Raw genomic sequence first — 20137 nt, 5'->3', positions numbered from 1 at the left:
CCTAACAACACTAAGTGGGATACACATTAATAGTCAGTCTATGTACGCTAAACGTATCACTGAAGTAATTTTTTTTCCCTCTCCCCTAATATAAGAAAGGAACAGACATTAGACCTAGACGGGGGTTCGAGGCTTGTAAAAATCCAGTATTATTTGTTCTTCATGATGTGAAATATGTGTTGAAAAGCAACCCAAGATGAAGTCAGCCATGTGTGCCAGTGTGTTACTTGGCATGCCTTTGCTGGCCCCAACTGTAAGGGTCACTCTCCATTTCCTCCATTTTCCACTCCCCTTCACACCATTTGTGGTGAAGCAATGGGATGCACTGAAGTGCACCCTCTAGCCTCGTGTGGGACAGGGACATCAGATGCCACTCCAACCCCCTCGTCTTCCTCCGCCAGCCAACGGTGCGAAGATGAGAGGAGTGTGCTCTGAATGTTTTCTGCCTAGCAGAGGCTAGTTCTCACTTATGAAAATGGCCCCACTTTGACCTGTATATCAGGCACAATGGTGTAGGTTTCAAAGAAACATGGCACCAACAAGTTGGAAAACGTGGGCCATGCGTGGACCGTGTTTGAGTCTGGCAAGCTCCAGATCTGCTACCAGGTTCCAGCCATTATCACAGGCGCAAAAATGCCAGGCCCCAGGTGTAGCAGGGAAAAAAAATGCCATCTCAGCCAGGATGGCATCCCTGACCTCGGAGGCACTGTGCTGTCTGTCCCCCAAGCTGATCAGTTTCAGCACGGCCTGCTGACATCTCCCCACACCAGTGTTACAGCGTTTGCCGCTAGTAGCTGGGGTGGAGGTTGCAGCATCGTAGGGTTTCAGTTTACTCCTGCCATGAATTTTGGCCTGGGAGAGGAGATAGGCCACCCCAGTTTGCACCCGGGGACCAGACTCCACCACATTCACCCTGCCTGTCATTAAAGATAAGCACTGCAGCATCCCTGACCACAGGCGCTTGTCCATGTGTCGGTGGTCAAGTGGACCTTGCAGCAAAGCGCGGAACTAAGGGCCCACCTGATGTTGAGTGACACGTGCTGGTGCAAGGCGGGGACGCCACACCGGGAGAAGTTGAGACGGCTAGGGACGGCATAGTGAGGTGCCACAGTTGCCATCAGGTCCGGGAAGGCGGGAGTTTCAACAAGCCGGAACGCCAACCTCTCCTGGGCCAGCAGTTTAGCGATGTTGGCGTTCTAGGCTTGCGTGGGTGGGTGGTTAGCGGTCTTTTGTTGTAAAGAAGCGCCTGATGGTGCCTTTGATGGTGCAGGAGAAGGAGATAAGACAGAAACAGGGGAGGATGAGGGAGAAGTCAACAAAGTGGCGGAGGCAGATGAAGTGATGTCCTGGCTCGTCCTCTGGAGTGCATCGCCAGCACTGTGAGCAGAGGCAGTGGCATGAACGGCGGGCGACGTTTGTCCTGCCGTTGCTGCCTGCCACTGATTCCATTGCTTGGATTCCAAATGACGGTGCATTGAAGTGGTGGACAGGTTGCTCTTCTCAGGGCCCCTACTCGATTTCGAGAGGCAAATTGTGTAGACGACACTATATCTGTCCTCGGCGCATTCCTTGAAAAAACTCTACACCTTCAAGAAACGTGCCCTCGATGGGGGAGTTTTTCTGGGCTGGGTACAAAAGGGAACATCTTCGGACATTCCGGGTCTGGCCTGGCTTCGGCAAAGCAGCTGACCTCTGCCTCTGGACATGTCTCTGCCTCTAGCTACCCTTTTTGGTGCTGCACCTGCCTCAACATCCACACTACTTTCCCAGCTTGACATCCGCCTTGTCCAGGTGGGGTCGGTGTCCTCGTCGTCCACCACCTCCTCTTCCAACTCCTGTCTCGCCTCCTCCTCCTGCACAATGCGCATGTCAACTGGCTGCCCTGACAGCAACTGCGTCTCATCGTCGTCGATGAGGGTGGGTTGCTGGTCATCCGCCACCAAATCGACCGGAGATGGAGGAGACTCTAGTGTTTGAGCATCTGGACACAGATACTCGTCTGTTAGGTCCGTGGAATCGCGAAATGGAGGGGCAGGTTGCGGTACAGTCAAAGGAAGGGAGAACAGCTCTGGGGAGCAGGGACAGTTGGGGTTATTGTTCTGGGAAGATTGGGAATTTTGGGTGGAAGAAGGACAAGACTGTTGGGTAAGAGGAGGTAGAGGCTGACTGGCTGGTGGACAATGTGCTTTAAGCGTTATCCGACAGCCATTGCAAGACCTGTTCCTGGTTCTCGGGCCTACTAATCTTTGTACCATTCAGCCTAGTTAATGTGGAACTTTTGTGCAAAGCGCAGAACTTAGGGCCCGCCTGATGTTAAGGGACACACGCTGGTACAAGGCTCAACTCACCCTAAGTGCCAAAAACACTGCTGGTGCAAGGCTCTACTCATGCCAAGGGCCTCAATCTCTGCTGGTAGCTCAGCTTAAGGTCCTGTAACTTTGTTTGGAAGGGCTCATGTTAAGGGCTAGAAAAGTGAATTTTGGAAGGTCTTACCACATCACACACACACACACACTCAAAATGACAGTTAAGGGTGAGGGCTTTTGGAATTCCCATTGCCTATTCCATTTGTGGTTGTCATGGGGAACGTGATTTAAAGGGGTGGTTGTTACTGTTTGTTGAGCTTAAATTGGGGTTTGTGTCCTCCAGACACGGATTTGGGTTTCCCCCTTAACGAGTATCTGTTCCCCATAGACTATAATGGGGTTCGAAACCCGTTTGAACACACGAACATTGAGCGGCTGTTCGAATCGAATTTCGAACCTCGAACATTTTAGTGTTCGCTCATCTCTACTTATTATCCCATTGATAGCACTAACATACTTTTTTTTTTTTTTTTCTTTTGGCCCAGAAAACCCCATTAGGTCTCCTACACACAGATGGTGGTTGTGGTCACATTTCCCAGCCTGAACCAAACCAGTAGAACAGGACTCAAATATCATAGTGATCTATGATGGTAGGAGTCTATTTTTCCCCATGGATCCTCTCTTCTATACTATAGTCATTACAAGGCAGTGGAGACACCAGGAGATATGAAGCAAATCACCATGATGCAAAGAGTCTCAGTCCAGATCAAATTCAGTCCAGGAAATGTGGGGAGTATATAGACTGGATTTTCTGGACCAATTGTGCCTGTGTGCATGGGACTTTACTCCACTCCCTTGACAGACAAACTACAGTCCTATGAAAAAGTTTGGGCACCCCTATTAATCTTAATAATTTTTAGTTCTAAATATTTTGGTGTTTGCAACAGCCATTTCAGTTTGATATATCTAATAACTGATGGACACAGTAATATTTCAGTATTCAAATGAGGTTCATTGTACTAACAGAAAATGTGAAATATGCATTAAACCAAAATTTGACCGGTGCAAAAGTATGGGCACCTCAACAGAAAAGTGACATTAATATTTAGTAGATCCTCCTTTTGCAAAGATAACAGCCTCTAGTCGCTTCCTGTAGCTTTTAATCAGTTCCTGGATCCTGGATGAAGGTATTTTGGACCATTCCTCTTTACAATACAAGTTCAGTTAAGTTTGATGGTCGCCGAGCATGGACAGCCCGCTTCAAATCATCCCACAGATGTTCAATGATATTCAGGTCTGGGGACTGGGATGGCCATTCCAGAACATTGTAATTGTTCCTCTGCATGAATGCCTGAGTCGATTTGGAGCAGTGTTTTGGATCATTGTCTTGCTGAAATATCCATCCCCGGCGTAACTTCAACTTCGTCACTGATTCTTGAACATTATTCTCAAGAATCTGCTGATACTGAGTGGAATCCATGCGATCCTCAACTTTAACAAGATTCCTGGTGCTGGCATTGGCCACACAGCCCCAAAGCATGATGGAACCTCCACCAAATTTTACAGTGGGTAGCAAGTGTTTTTCTTGGAATGCTGCTTTTTTTGGATGCCATGCATAACACCTTTTTGTATGACCAAACAACTCAATCTTTGTTTCATCAGTCCACAGGACCTTCTTCCAAAATGAAGCTGGCTTGTCCAAATGTGCTTTTGCATACTTCAGGTGACTCTGTTTGTGGCGTGCTTGCAGAAACGGCTTCTTTCTCATCACTCTCCCATACAGCTTCTCCTTGTGCAAAGTGCGCTGTATTGTTGACCGATGCACAGTGAAACCATCTGCAGCAAGATGACGCTGCAGCTCTTTGGAGGTGGTCTGTGGATTGTCCTTGACTGTTCTCACCATTCTTCTTCTCTGCCTTTCTGATATTTTTCTTGGCCTGCCACTTCTGGGCTTAACAAGAACTGTCCCTGTGGTCTTCCATTTCCTTACTATGTTCCTCACAGTGGAAACTGACAGGTTAAATCTCTGAGACAACTTTTTGTATCCTTCCCCTGAACAACTATGTTGAACAATCTTTGTTTTCAGATCATTTGAGAGCGGGCTGTCCATGCTCGGTGACCATCAAACTTACCTGAACTTGAATTGTTTTGTAAAGAGGAATGGTCCAAAATACCTTCATCCAGGATCCAGAAACTGATTAAAAGCTACAGGAAGCGACTAGAGGCTGTTATCTTTGCAAAAGGAGGATCTACTAAATATTAATGTTACTTTTCTGTTGAGGTGCCCATACTTTTGCACCGGTCAAATTTTGGTTTAATGCATATTGCACATTTTCTATTAGTACAATAAACCTCATTTGAATCCTGAAATATTACTGTGTCCATCAGTTATTAGATATATCAAACTGAAATGGCTGCTGCAAACACCAAAATATTTAGAACTAAAAATGATTACGATTAATAAGGGTGCCCAAACTTTTTCATAGGACTGTATATGTCTGACCACTGAGGTGAAATGCATAAAGTTTGGGAGGTATTAGTCATTTGTGTTTTTGAGCCTAGTGTAGGTTGAATTCTGACTGAGCAGGTCATTTCTATGCTGTAATTGATCTACTATGGCCTACGATTGTTACACTTTGAAAATATTTTTTTTCCAATACAGTGGCTTGTCCATGTCTGAAAATAAACTCTTGTAGTCTATCTTTATAAACAAAGAAATATATTGTGCACAGGATCACTTACTAAACATGTAACCATCAGCAGGGAAGAAAAGTGATAAACACTGGCACAATACTGGCAGCTACAGTAGCAAAATCAATGTTTGGTTTCAGTATGTTTTGTAGCTCCCATCCTATAGGGCCTCTCACAAATTCTTAAGGGAGTGTAGACGAATTATTTTGGACAATTTGACAAGCAAACAAAAAGAAACAACAATCTCTTGAGGTCCTGCATGAATGGCATAATCAATAATTTTATTGAAGCAAGAAGGAATCTCACATTCATTCTGTCATCTACAGAGTATTTCAGGTCTAAAACACTGAATAACCCATAATAGCATCCTGATGTTGATCAAAAGAAGAAAAACACTAGAGAAAAGGAAGACAGTCTTGCTACACTATACATTGCTAATATATATATATATATATATATATATATATATACAGAGAGAGAGAGAGAAATTTTTAAATATACTTTTTACACTTTTTTTTTTATTGCACTTATTAGATACCCCAGGGGTCTTGAACTCTAGGGGATCTGATCATTAGGAGATAATGAGAGACAGGTCTCTGACTGTCATGGTAATAGGACGCTGGCCCCAGAGCTCACTCCGGGTGCTGGCAATCCCTGGCAATATGGTGGCGCCCGTGCTCTACTCACACAATGGAATCTCGGTCTGCTTTGACTGAGGTGCTGGGGAAGGGGGAGTTAATGCCCGTGATCAGTGTGGGCACTGATCGTAGGCATTAGCGCCACGTTTATAATGCAGCACAGACCCAGCAGCTCATATGACAGCAGCTCATCTCCTGTACAGTGGCCATATTTAAATATCTGACATCCATCGTAATAATCCTGTGGATATCGGGTTAAGGGTTAAATGGACACACAGGGTGTAACACAATTACTATTATGGTATTCAAATATTGTAATTGAGAAAGTTTGATTTTGCTCCCAATACAGTCTTTACGCCGTAAAAAAAAAAAAAATCAAGCATTCTTAAAAAGTATGTTTTGCATAAAAGCTTGGTTTAAAAAAAATAGCCTATTTTTGGCGACACATTCCCTTTAAGTTATAAGAATACATAAAGTTACTATTAATAAAAGCAGAAGGCTGTAAACAATACACACTATGGAGCTTCAGGTGATGTGGAGCCGACCTAGAAACTTGCTTCCATTTGATTAATTAACCTTTCTCTTCTTAATAAAATTCAGCCGTTGCCAGAATGAGCATTGAGAATATACTGGTGCAGGCATTTTTTTTGCATGAGGAGAAGGTTACTTTGCTGTGCCTGCCAAGTTATTGACATGAAGCTCTTCTTACTTTTCCGAAAGAGCTTCTGCAAAAATTGGGATGAGGATTATACTGATGATGGACCAGAAAGAATTTCAAAGAGAAAGTACAGTACATTATGTCATGTCACTCAGCGTTGATTGACATGATCATGACGATAACTGAATGTTTGGGTTTGAGACAATGCTTAAGGAGTAGAGAGGATTGCAAGAAGATCAGAAGACCAGGCCTGAGGGGACCTTAATGACTAGCTATTCTACACTTTTCCAGTTTTGCTTCTGTGTATTTAAGCAGGCGTAACTTTATTTTTCCCTTCTGGGTGGCCTTGTTATATGTAGTAGAAACTGTATTATTTATTGGTTCTGCACTTCATGCATTAACACTGGCACAGAATGTTATCTTGAGTTTTTAAATGGTTTTACATGGATTTTATACAGATATGCAACAGCAAGTTATCACACTGCAAAAGGTCAAGTTTAAATTTGCTACATCTGTATATGTATCGATATTTGTTCCAATTCAAATATATTGACGAATTTTTAAATATTTTTCCTGTTTGTTCATTGTTTATACTGATTTTATACTAGATACCTTGTTCAATTAATTTTTTTACATTATGATGGTAGCTAATAAAGTATAGGTAGGTGTGGAGCACCATCATCTCTTTGCCTGCCACACTGCTCTTCCAGGCTGTGCTTCAGTACTTGCTTGTAGGGTGCATTGGCTCTTAAAGAAGCTGTAATCCTTGCAGTCTGATGCCAGCCAAATTTCTGCACATGAAGATGTCTGATCAGCAAAGATTCTTGGCTTGCTAGATCTTAAGAATGTGCTTTTGTTCTGCTACTGCTTATTTGATTTATGTAGATTGTAAGCCCTATATAGCATAGGGACTGACAATAGCTGTAAAGCGTTATGGAATATGATGGTGCTGGTAAGCTAAATAAAATAAATAATAATAAATCTGTGTATTAACCCTTGTTCTGTTTTCTAACTATGTTGCTGTCAGATTTGCCTAATATCTGTGTATGGCTTGTTTATGACTATTGTGCCTTTAACAACCACCCTGACCACACACGGATTCCACTTACCACTAAACTATGTCCTGTTTCTGGCACCTGAACTTCCAATGCCATTCAACAGTGTGTCTTAGCCTTAGGCCAACTATCCCCAACATTGGGACCACTCCAAGAGGTTGTGACCTTTTAGTCTCCCTGCAGTGAAGTTCAGTTCCCTGTATAGGGACTCAAGAGTGACTATCAGGAAGGCTATTTAGACAAAGCCCTTAAGAATAGCCCAAAGTCAAACCAGTTTAGTGATATTATAAGCCTACATTCTGCTGACTGTTAGGCCGGGGCTCCACGGGCCAGAAACACCGCGATTTATGCCGCAGGAAAAATCGCGGGTTTATACAGTAACTGCAAAGTGGATGGGATTTATGTGAATCCCATGTCCACTCTGCATTTAAAATGTTTAATTTAAATGCATTTAATTTCCAAAACCGGTGCCACTGGCTAGTCAGTGCCTCTTTAGTTACTGATTGTAAGCATTTTCTCCTATATCTGATTGGCTGGTTTCTGATCCCTTGCCTCGACCTCTGACTCTGCCTTTCGCCTCCATAGTTAGACAACAGAGCAAGGGTTATTACAAAGATTTATTATTATTTATTTTATCACCCCAACTTGCCTTTAGACCTGTGCTCCCTGAACTCGATTTTGAACTACTCTTCATCTCCTGTTACCGACTTGGTCTGGCTGACCTTCTCTGTGAATTACCCTCTGTACTGCGGTGACCTCACATTGACGACCCAGATTAGATGACTACCTTCTGGTTTCTTGGACCTACACCGCTACTCTGAAGACCTGCTGGAAAGAGTTCCCAGTTTCTGGTTCTGCTGTGATTTGTGGTGTGCTGTGTGTTTGATGTTTCCCGACCAGTACCTCTCTGGCTGGAGATGCCGCCAAGTTCACCACCACCATTTGGGGCTCTGGTGAACACCACTGTGGGGGTGAAGTTGGTGCAGCCCAGGAGGTGCTGGATACTCAGCACTGTGTTTGCCATTTTGATCAATGTGTCTAGTACTGCTTCTCACTATTGGCTCGGAACTGCATCTGTTATCCTAACACTCAGGATCAGAGTTTTTTTTTTTCAATTCTGGTCATCCAGTGCAGGTGCTTCATCTAGCAAAGAACTTCTGTGCCAGACTGCGATAAATACACTGTAAAAAGGTGTATATTTTGGAATTAAACTTCTTAGTGAGTACTACAAAAAGGTGTAAATGTCTATATGGGGGTTTATTACAAGAGTCCAGAGCTAACACTAATGCTGACTTTAATCTGATAGAGGTTGACTCCCACACACACACACGCAATATAAAGGCTGACACACAGTATATAATCTTGATAGCCTGGATGTAACTGAATAGATTTTTTGATGTATTACATTAAATAATGTATTACACTAAAAAGGTAATAATAAATATTAAAATCTGATCATAATTACAAAAAATGCCCACAAGTATTTAATTAATATACAAACTGCTCATGTCCCTAACTGCTTGTAAAAAGTCTCTAGATACCAATAATAATAATTAGAGATGAGCGAACACTGTTCGGATCAGCCGTTCCGAACAGCACGTTCCCATAGAAATGAATGGAAGCACCTGGCACAGCGACCGGTCGCCAGCAAAGTGTACGTGCCAGGTGCTTCCATTCATTTCTATGGCAGCGTGCTGTATGGAACGGCTGATCTGAACAGTGTTCGCTCATCTCTAATAATAATTATAAAAAATTTAAAAAAAAAAAAATATATATATATATATATATATATATATATATATATATATATATATACAGTCCTATGAAAAAGTTTGGGCACCCCTATTAATCTTAATCATTTTTAGTTCTAAATATTTTGGTATTTGCAACAGCCATTTCACTTTGATATATCTAATAACTGATGGACACAGTAATATTTCAGGATTGAAATGAGGTTTATTGTACTAACAGAAAATGCGCAATATGCATTAAACCAAAATTTGACCGGTGCAAAAGTATGGGCACCTCAACAGAAAAGTGACATTAATATTTAGTAGATCCTCCTTTTGCAAAGATAACAGCCTCTAGTCGCTTCCTGTAGCTTTTAATCAGTTCCTGGATCCTGGATAAAGGTATTTTGGACAAACAATTCAAGTTCAGTTAAGTTAGATGGTCGCCGAGCATGGACAGCCCGCTTCAAATCATCCCACAGATGTTCAATGATATTCAGGTCTGGGGACTGGGATGGCCATTCCAGAACATTGTAATTGTTCCTCTGCATGAATGCCTGAGGATTTGGAGCGGTGTTTTGGATCATTGTCTTGCTGAAATATCCATCCCCGGCGTAACTTCAACTTCGTCACTGATTCTTGAACATTATTCTCAAGAATCTGATGATACTGAGTGGAATCCATGCGACCCTCAACTTTAACAAGATTCCCGATGCCGGCATTGGCCACACAGCCCCAAAGCATGATGGAACCTCCACCAAATTTTACAGTGGGTTGCATGTGTTTTTCTTGGAATGCTGTTTCTTTTTGGACGCCATGCATAACTCCAACAACTCAATTTTTGTTTCCAAAATGAAGCTGCCTTGTCCAAATGTGCTTTTTCATACCTCAGGCAACTCTATTTGTGGCGTACGTGCAGAAACGGCTTCTTTCTCATCACTCTCCCATACAGCTTCTATTTGTGCAAAGTGTGCTGTATAGTTGACCGATGCACAGTGACACCATCTGCAGCAAGATGATGCTGCAGCTCTTTGGAGGTGGTCTGTGGATTGTCCTTGACTGTTCTCACCATTCTTCTTCTCTGCCTTTCTGATATTTTTCTTGGCCTGCCACTTCTGGGCTTAACAAGAACTGTCCCTGTGGTCTTCCATTTCCTTACTATGTTCCTCACAGTGGAAACTGACAGGTTAAATCTCTGAGACAGCTTTTTGTATCCTTCCGCTGAACAACTATGTTGAACAATCTTTGTTTTCAGATCATTTGAGAGTTGTTTTGAGTAGCCCATGATGCCACTCTTCAGAGGAGATTCAAATAGTAGAACAACTTGCAATTGGCCACCTTAAATACCTTTTCTCATGATTGGATACACCTGGCTATGAAGTTCAAAGCTCACTGAGGTTACAAAACCAATTTTGTGCTTCAGTAAGTCAGTAAAAAGTAGTTAGGAGTATTCAAATCAATAAAATGATAAGGGTGCCCATACTTTTGCACCGGTCAAATTTTGGTTTAATGCATATTGCGCATTTTCTGTTAGTACAATAAACCTCATTTCAATCCTGAAATATTACTGTGTCCATCAGTTATTAGATATATCAAACTGAAATGGCTGTTGCAAACACCAAAATATTTAGAACTAAAAATGATTAAGATTAATAGGGGTGCCCAAACTTTTTCATAGGACTGTATATATATATATATATATATATATATATATATATATAGTGAGAAGGTGACAAGCAGGGTGCTGGACTCACAGTACATCTCCCCCAGATTACTGACATACGTGTAGGTCCCAGGCTCATTACTGGGCCATAAAAGGCTGCAGAGCCTGCACTTCAGGCAGATCCTAAGAGGAAAGGAAGTGCCTGGGTCTGTCCTGACACTGTGAGTCTGGTAAGACTGTGCTGCACTTGTTGATTCATGTGGATGGTAGTAAGTCACATGTACAGTTAGTACTTCTTGTCTAGTTAGCGCTCAGATGAATAGGGTTTTGTTTCACACTTGCTGTATTTGTTGCTCCTTTTGTGCCTGACGTGAAGGTTTTTTTTTTTTACTTTGCTGATTTTCTACATAAACCTGTTTTCTTCAGTTTTTGTGTCCTTGTCTCTGACAGGTTGGGTCTGCACCATTACTGCCACCAAGCTACCCCCCCCCCAAAAAAAAAAATAAAAATAAAAAAATAATAATAATAAAATAAAATAAATTTATATATATATATATATATATAATTTTTTTGCCTAAAATGAGGAATTTGAACAATAAACATTACCTTACAGCTATCATATTGGCACAGTTTTTATTAATGACACCAAAATTAGGAGTAAAAATGCTACAGAAGCTCCATTTATGAAATCACTCAAATCCGTCTTTTTTTCTTAGTTTTTTTTTAAAAGTAATAAACTATAAAACATACATAACTAGAAGAAGAAGACAGTTATTAACAAAAGACCTAGCACAAAAAAAACAACAACAGGTAAACAAATGTGCAGACTATAGAGATTATTATAGAGATTAGTAAAATGACTGACTGTGGGAGCGTGCATTAGGAGATCTTCAATTCCACAAATACTAAGCGATTAGGTTAAATGGTTTTCTAAGTGAATCAGCTAAGAGTAAATGGAATCAATAATAGATTGACCTAAACTAAATCTGAAGATGGAGGGAAAGATAATCAGTGGACAAAACCGAATACAGAAGGAGATCCACAAAGCCTTAAAAGACTGAACAAATTCACATTAAATAGATTACAGTTTGTCATTGTGTACAGATCCCAACATGCTTCGTCAGACGGTCCTCCGCTATCCGGTGATGATAGTTTAACTTACACACTTATGTAACTGCATGTCATTGCATTATGGGTCAGTTTTTTAGTCTCAGACATCTTTACACTGAATTTTCCAAGCAAACAATAACTTTGCTACAAGGAATTGAACATTAAATTGATAAAGGCTTATATACGTAACTCATTAAATTGATAAAGGCTTATATACGTAACTGAGGCATGTGCAGGAGGTTTTTTGGTAGAGCACAGAGGGGTAGATATAGTAAGACTGGTTTATAAAGGCCAGACTAGCATAGGGAACAAGTAATTTGTGAAGAGGCCTCATCCTTCTCATAAATAAACCACATACCCTAGCACCAGAATGGAAATATATACCAGTTAGGCACTGGAGGACATTCCCATTATAACTCATGTCACAAAGCAGATCTCCACAGGAACATATAGATAGAGGATGACAGTAGGGCCTTTTTCTAGGTGGCCAAGTATAATTTTGCAGGCTCTTCTGAGCAAGCAAGCTTCCAAGCAAGTATAATGGGCATAAAAACAAAAAATGTGATAGATGATACAAATATCACAGGGTGAACCTGCTTGTGTCATCATAGGGCAAAGGCAGGCCAAAAAACAGTATAAAACTTAACTTTTAATCATAATATAAAAATAAAATATGTATAGAAAAAATAAGGTCCCCTCCAAGTGAAAAAAAAAAAAAAAATCAGATAGAGGATAATGCGATTAAGCTAATGAAGGGATATATCCTGCAGTGATAAATAATTGGTAATAAATGATAAATATAAAAATAATGATGAAATTAAAAATGATACTATGGCTCACAGATTTATTTATTATGATGTAGATCCACCCTTGATTCCTGTCATCCTCTATAATAAGAATTAAGATAAAGGAATCATCAGTGAGTTAGGTACAGCTCTAGGTAAATGATTGGTTTACTATTGCCAACCATTAGACTGTTGAATAGAGCTTCCAAAGGTGCCATTTGTCCTCTGAGGCGCTAAATGTCTGTTGTTAAAAATAAGTCCAAAAAGATACAACCACAGCAATGACTCCCTAAGAGTCCAGATTGGCTACTGAGAGCTACCCTATAGGCAACCTCAATGCAATACAGGAACTATCTGATGGATCAATAACCAGTAAGAATCTATTACCTGCCGAGGAGGGAAACCTCTCTGAAAAGAGCGACCTCAAGACAAAACCCAGACTTCATATCAAACCCCTCTAAAAACACAAGTTCTCTTGTGCATGTCTTCAGGCACTATGCTATTCATAATGGGCATTAGTGGTAAATAAAATGTGTTAATTGCTAGAATACTAATTATTAAACATAGTAGATAGGAATGGATGTCATCTATGAAGTTATTGGAAAAAGTGTAATGAAAAAACAAGGAAGAATACAGAACCATTAGAAAGTATGTACTTGGTGTCTTGAAAAACATAGCAAGTTCTTGAGTCTGCCCCTCCGCAAGGACCTAATCTTTAATATTGAGGACATAGGTCACATTATCTATGGGAAAATTTCACCACACATTAAAAAGCTCTGCATACTGGAAGCTCAGAGCTAAATGAAAATGACCAAGGAGACAAGATGGCCCAGGTACACATGGAGGTACAATGGACCAAAAACGTATTTGTTATAAAGTATAAGACAATGGATATGGCTATCATTTCTGTTCTCTTGCACATGTATACCTTACAACAGATATTCTGATCACAAAATATTTGTTCTTATATACAAGAACATTCTTAGACTGAGTTGTGTAGAGAAATAACATAGTGTTGCAAGGCTATGCAAAGCTAAATAGCTCTATAAGAATATTGTGTGAGCTGGAAGGTGTTGTAATTAGAGATGAGCGAACACTAAAATGTTCGAGGTTCGAAATTCGATTCGAACAGCCGCTCACTGTTCGAGTGTTCGAATGGGTTTCGAACCCCATTATAGTCTATGGGGAACATAAACTCGTTAAGGGGGGAACCCAAATTCGTGTCTGGAGGGTCACCAAGTCCACTATGACACCCCAGGAAATGATACCAACACCCTGGAATGACACTGGGACAGCAGGGGAAGCATGTCTGGGGGCATAAAAGTCACTTTATTTCATGGAAATCCCTGTCAGTTTGCGATTTTCGCAAGCTAACTTTTCCCCATAGAAATGCATTGGTCAGTGCTGATTGGCCAGAGTACGGAACTCGACCAATCAGCGCTGGCTCTGCTGGAGGAGGCGGAGTCTAAGATAGCTCCACACCAGTCTCCATTCAGGTCCGACCTTAGACTCCGCCTCCTCCGGCAGAGCCAGCGCTGATTGGCCGAAGGCTGGCCAATGCATTCCTATGCGAATGCAGACTTAGCAGTGCTGAGTCAGTTTTGCTCAACTACACATCTGATGCACACTCGGCACTGCTACATCAGATGTAGCAATCTGATGTAGCAGAGCCGAGGGTGCACTAGAACCCCTGTGCAAACTCAGTTCACGCTAATAGAATGCATTGGCCAGCGCTGATTGGCCAATGCATTCTATTAGCCCGATGAAGTAGAGCTGAATGTGTGTGCTAAGCACACACATTCAGCACTGCTTCATCAAGCCAATACAATGCATTAGCCAGTGCTGATTGGCCAGAGTACGGAATTCGGCCAATCAGCGCTGGCCAATGCATTCTATTAGCCCGATGAAGTAGAGCTGAATGTGTGTGCTAAGCACACACATTCAGCACTGCTTCATCAAGCCAATACAATGCATTAGCCAGTGCTGATTGGCCAGAGTACGGAATTCGGCCAATCAGCGCTGGCTCTGCTGGAGGAGGCGGAGTCTAAGATCGCTCCACACCAGTCTCCATTCAGGTCCGACCTTAGACTCCGCCTCCTCCGGCAGAGCCAGCGCTGATTGGCCGAAGGCTGGCCAATGCATTCCTATGCGAATGCAGACTTAGCAGTGCTGAGTCAGTTTTGCTCAACTACACATCTGATGCACACTCGGCACTGCTACATCAGATGTAGCAATCTGATGTAGCAGAGCCGAGGGTGCACTAGAACCCCTGTGCAAACTCAGTTCACGCTAATAGAATGCATTGGCCAGCGCTGATTGGCCAATGCATTCTATTAGCCCGATGAAGTAGAGCTGAATGTGTGTGCTAAGCACACACATTCAGCACTGCTTCATCAAGCCAATACAATGCATTAGCCAGTGCTGATTGGCCAGAGTACGGAATTCGGCCAATCAGCGCTGGCTCTGCTGGAGGAGGCGGAGTCTAAGGTCGGACCTGAATGGAGACTGGTGTGGAGCGATCTTAGACTCCGCCTCCTCCAGCAGAGCCAGCGCTGATTGGCCGAATTCCGTACTCTGGCCAATCAGCACTGGCTAATGCATTGTATTGGCGTGATGAAGCAGTGCTGAATGTGTGTGCTTAGCACACACATTCAGCTCTACTTCATCGGGCTAATAGAATGCATTGGCCAATCAGCGCTGGCCAATGCATTCTATTAGCGTGAACTGAGTTTGCACAGGGGTTCTAGTGCACCCTCGGCTCTGCTACATCAGATTGCTACATCTGATGTAGCAGTGCCGAGTGTGCATCAGATGTGTAGTTGAGCAAAACTGACTCAGCACTGCTAAGTCTCTGCATTCGCATAGGAATGCATTGGCCAGCCTTCGGCCAATCAGCGCTGGCTCTGCCGGAGGAGGCGGAGTCTAAGGTCGGACCTGAATGGAGACTGGTGTGGAGCGATCTTAGACTCCGCCTCCTCCAGCAGAGCCAGCGCTGATTGGTCGAGTTCCGTACTCTGGCCAATCAGCGCTGGCCAATGCATTCTATTAGCCCGATGAAGTAGAGCTGAATGTGTGTGCTTAGCACACACATTCAGCTCTACTTCATCAGGCTAATAGAATACATTGGCCAATCAGCGCTGGCCAATGCATTCTATTAGCTTGATGAAGCAGAGTGTGTACAAGGGTTCAAGCGCACCCTCGGCTCTGATGTAGCAGAGCTGAGGGTGCACAAGGGTTCAAGTGCACCCTCGGCTCTCCTACATCAGAGCCGAGGGTGCGCTTGAACCCTTGTGCAGCCTCGGCTCTGCTACATCAGAGCCGAGGGTGCGCTTGAACCCTTGTGCACACTCTGCTTCATCAAGCTAATAGAATGCATTGGCCAGCACTGATTGGCCAGAGTACGGAATTCGGCCAATCAGCGCTGGCCAATGCATCCCTATGGGAAAAAGTTTATCTCACAAAAATCACAATTACACACCCGATAGAGCCCCAAAAAGTTATTTTTAATAACATTCCCCCCTAAATAAAGGTTATCCCTAGCTATCCCTGCCTGTACAGCTATCCCTGTCTCATAGTCACAAAGTTCACATTCTCATATGACCCGGATTTGAAATCCACTATTCGTCTAAAATGGAGGTCACCTGATTTCGGCAGCCAATGACTTTTTCCAATTTTTTTCAATGCCCCCAGTGTCGTAGTTCCTGTCCCACCTCCCCTGCGCTGTTATTGGTGCAAAAAAGGCGCCATGGAAGGTGGGAGGGGAATCGAATTTTGGCGCACTTTACCACGTGGTGTTCGATTCGATTCGAACATGGCGAACACCCTGATATCCGATCGAACATGTGTTCGATAGAACACTGTTCGCTCATCTCTAGTTGTAATCCTTGTGTTCTTAGTCACTGTGTGACATAGCATTTTACATCTAATAGGTTATCATATAAAGAGAGAGACTGCTTTCTTGTTGCAGAAGCTCTTAGGATAAGGGGCCATATAGAGTGTAACTCCCATCAGGCACTTATCTGTTGAATTAAGGCTTTAGCTGTGCAGCTGGGCAGAGCAAAGAAAGAGAGGCAGAGAGACAATGCAGCAGAGCATGAAAACTTACTGAAATGAGGAATTGTGCCTGCTCATGAGGCTGTGTAATTTGATGAAGTGTTCATTTATGTCAGCACATGGGCACATTGCATGCACACTAGTTTCTGCAGAATAGAGACATGGCATTTGTGTCGTAGTAATTACAGAATTTGTTTGCAGTCGAGACAATCACAAGTAGATTTAGTGCCGTCCAAAATATTTTTCTATACAGTTTTACAATGTTGTCAATCTACGCTGAGCAATGCACTTTAGCATAACGACAATGAATCCTAAATGCACTTATTTAAATATGTAACACTTTTACTATTGCAATGTACAGTATATAAATATTCAGAAATACTCCTCTTTGAAAAGCAAATTTCAGCTATTTGTGCAGCTGTGGAATGTGTTGTTACTTTTTTATTATATTTTTAGACCCTACATTTATCATATTTGGGATAAAACTTTCTTGGGTGGCCCAAAGTTATGGAAACACGTGAATAAATGGAAAACGGTGGTTGGACATGTAATCATATGTGTGGCATGTTGCTAAGTGGAAGGAAGCAAATTTGTTTGGAGTATGGTCGAAGATTTTCAGCCATTTTGAAAAAACAGAAACAGATGTGACATCTGATTGAGGATTTGATAAGGAATGTTAATCTGTACTTAAATGTGATAAATAGTGAATGTAATATTTTTATTCTTTTATTTAATATTTTATTCTTTATTTAATATCTTATATAAAGATATTAAATGTAGCACCTTTTTTCTCTTTGGTACAGGTAAAGATATGGCTGTGAAATTTTCATATGAAGACACAGGGCAGAGAATGCTGATCCCTTGGGCACACAATACCTGAGTCATTGAAGTATATTTCAACATTTGGAAACCTAGTAGACCACCCATCCACCATGGCACATTTGGCAAATTGTTTTCCAAATTTCATCAGGTTTGCTGCTTCCCATGCTACACACATGACATTCCCAATTGCCATTTTCCATTTTTTGAGGTGTCTCCATAACTTGGGCTACCCTGTAGCTTGAGATATATGATACACCTGTGAAATGCCCCGAGTGATGTCATAGCATGTCTAGGACAGATAACTAACTATTGTAGTGGAAGCTTACATACGTAACTTTTTAGCATTTTTAATTTTGTTTTATTTTAAACATATAAAACACTTGTTAGGACACACACTCAGGTTTTGTTGAGTCTTCTGTCTCCATAATTTTTAATTAAAAAAAAAAAAAACTCTACCTAAGTAGTGCTTAATTTTTAATGAATAAAAGTAAAATACTACCAATATTATTAAGAACTAGAGATGAGCGAGTAGTACTCGATCGAGTAGGTGTTCGATTGAATACTACGGTATTCGAAAAACTCGTACTCAATCGAGTACTACTAGCTGTTCGAAGTTAAGATTCGATGCAGAATCAGCGTTGATTGGCAGAATGCTATACATTGCCAATCGACGCTGGTTCTTCTCTTACCTTTAGAAATCTTCTCCCTGCGCAGCATCCCGCGTCCTCTTCCAGCTCTGAATTCACTCTTCCAGGCATCGGGCCTGGGCAGAGCCGACTGCGCATGTCCGCTTGTAGTGCGGGCATGCGCAGTCGGCTCTGCCCAGGCCCGATGCCTAGCAGAGTGAATTCAAGGCTGGAAGAGGACGCGGGGATGCTGCGCAGGGAGAAGAATCCAGCCTGACCCTCACTCATGGACTTGGTAAGTAGAATTTGATCAAATGTTGCCTACCCCTGAAATGAGCATTTCCTTCCATAGACTATAATGGGGTTTGAAACCCGTTTGAACAGTCGAACAATGTGCGGCTGTTCGAATCGGATTTTGAACCCCGAACATTTTAGTGTTCGCTCATCTCTATTAAGAACCAATACAATATGAATGAACTGACCAGTCAACATAAGATAGTGGGCTCTCTTTTGGATCCACCCAGGATTCATATCAAAATATGTTCTTGAAAAATCATAAAGTTCTTACCACGATTCTAAAGATATAAATAACGCAGTGCAGAATAACCACCTTGACTAGGACAGATAGGATAGAGTTCTGGTTGTTTGGCAGAGTTCCCTGAAGCCACAGTGGAGGCAAGTACAGAATTTGGAAAGTCACCCACCCAGTCTGGCTCTGACCCTAAACCCGTAAAATCCCTCTCAGCCTGATATTGCCCTGAGGCTAGCCTACAGCCAATTACATATAGCCCTATCATTACTAATAGCAGTGCTAAGTTCAAGTCTCCTTGGTTGTTCTTATCAATATGCTTGTGATTGGATATGTGCATTTTGAATACCCTTAGCTAGTCCTCAAAGTCCCCTGATGAGTCTCCATGCCCTATGTAACAAAATATGCATATAGGGATTACTAGGGTATAGCCTCATGTCAATATCTGGGAGTCCTTTTGAGAGTTTAGGGTCATAATCAGAAGGTGCTAGGGTGAGATTCCCATAGCTGTACTTATCTCAGATGGGGCTTCGTGGAGTCATGAATGGAAGCCCCATAATGAGTCATAAATGGTGAAAAACCCATAGGACCTGAGGGTAAAAAAAAACAGGTACTAGTTTTCTTCTTTTGTAAAATACACTCCTATTTATGGCATTAAAAACTATATCATAAAACCAGAATGTGTTTAGGATGATATATTTCCTATTCCTTTTGTAGTCATTCTTGGCTTTGACTCAAAAAATCATAGTATGATCTGCAACAAAAAAGCTGCATTTCTGCAACGTGGGGCCTTAGCCTTAAGCTGGAACAATATATGCCATTTTTGTTGCACTATGTTACACAGAATCTTTCTGCAAACAGAGTATTAGATCTTAAACAAAAGAGAAGGATAAAAAAGAAAGGAAAGGCACTTTTCCCCACTCTAGTGTCCATACTTGTGGACTGCCTTAAAAACTGGTGCAAAAAGGCCAGTGCCAGTGACAAGGGGACATCCTCTATGTCTGGAGGAGAGAAGGTTTTACCAGCAACATAGAAGGGCATTCTTAACAGTAAGAACAACAAGGAAGTGGTGATGGTGGGTTCATTGAACAAGTTCAAAGAGGGCCTGGATGCCTTTCTTGAAGAGAACAATAGTACAGGTTATGGACTCTAGATTTTAAAGACATGTTGATCCAGGAGTTTTTATACTGACTGCCAGATTGGAGTTGGGAAGGAATTTTTTTTCCCCTTAAATGGGGCAATTGGTATGTTTTGGGTTTGTTTTTTTTTTGCCTTCCCCCGGATCAACACTGTAGGGGATTGTAGGGTTATAGGTTGAGCTTGATGGACTGATCTCTTTATCCAACCTCATCTACTATGTAACTATGTAAAAATTGTATCTGCGATTCAACCCTTAAAACTTTATGTACACTACCATACTATTGCTCCATGTTTCCACTACTATGAGCCAACACTGTACTGCACTGATGTC

General features: G+C 42.0%; 1 protein-coding gene across 4 annotated transcripts in view; it reads right to left on the bottom strand.

Annotated features, from left to right (window-relative positions):
• LOC142200509 (cadherin-10-like) overlaps window positions 1-20137 on the bottom strand; it is a 329196-nt gene that overhangs the window by 238185 nt on the left and 70874 nt on the right. Inside the window, exon 1 of one of the 4 annotated variants that reach the window (XM_075270931.1) lies at window positions 16742-16848. The exons of the other annotated variants lie outside the window; for them this stretch is intronic. The gene's annotated coding sequence lies outside the window, so the exon portion shown is untranslated. Of the gene's footprint in view, window positions 1-16741; window positions 16849-20137 lie in introns of those variants that run through there. 4 annotated transcript variants of the gene reach the window in all.

This window comes from Leptodactylus fuscus, chromosome 4, assembly GCF_031893055.1.
Source record: "Leptodactylus fuscus isolate aLepFus1 chromosome 4, aLepFus1.hap2, whole genome shotgun sequence".
Taxonomy (NCBI): Eukaryota; Metazoa; Chordata; class Amphibia; order Anura; family Leptodactylidae; genus Leptodactylus; species Leptodactylus fuscus.
This window is presented reverse-complemented; position numbering and strand designations above follow the sequence as displayed.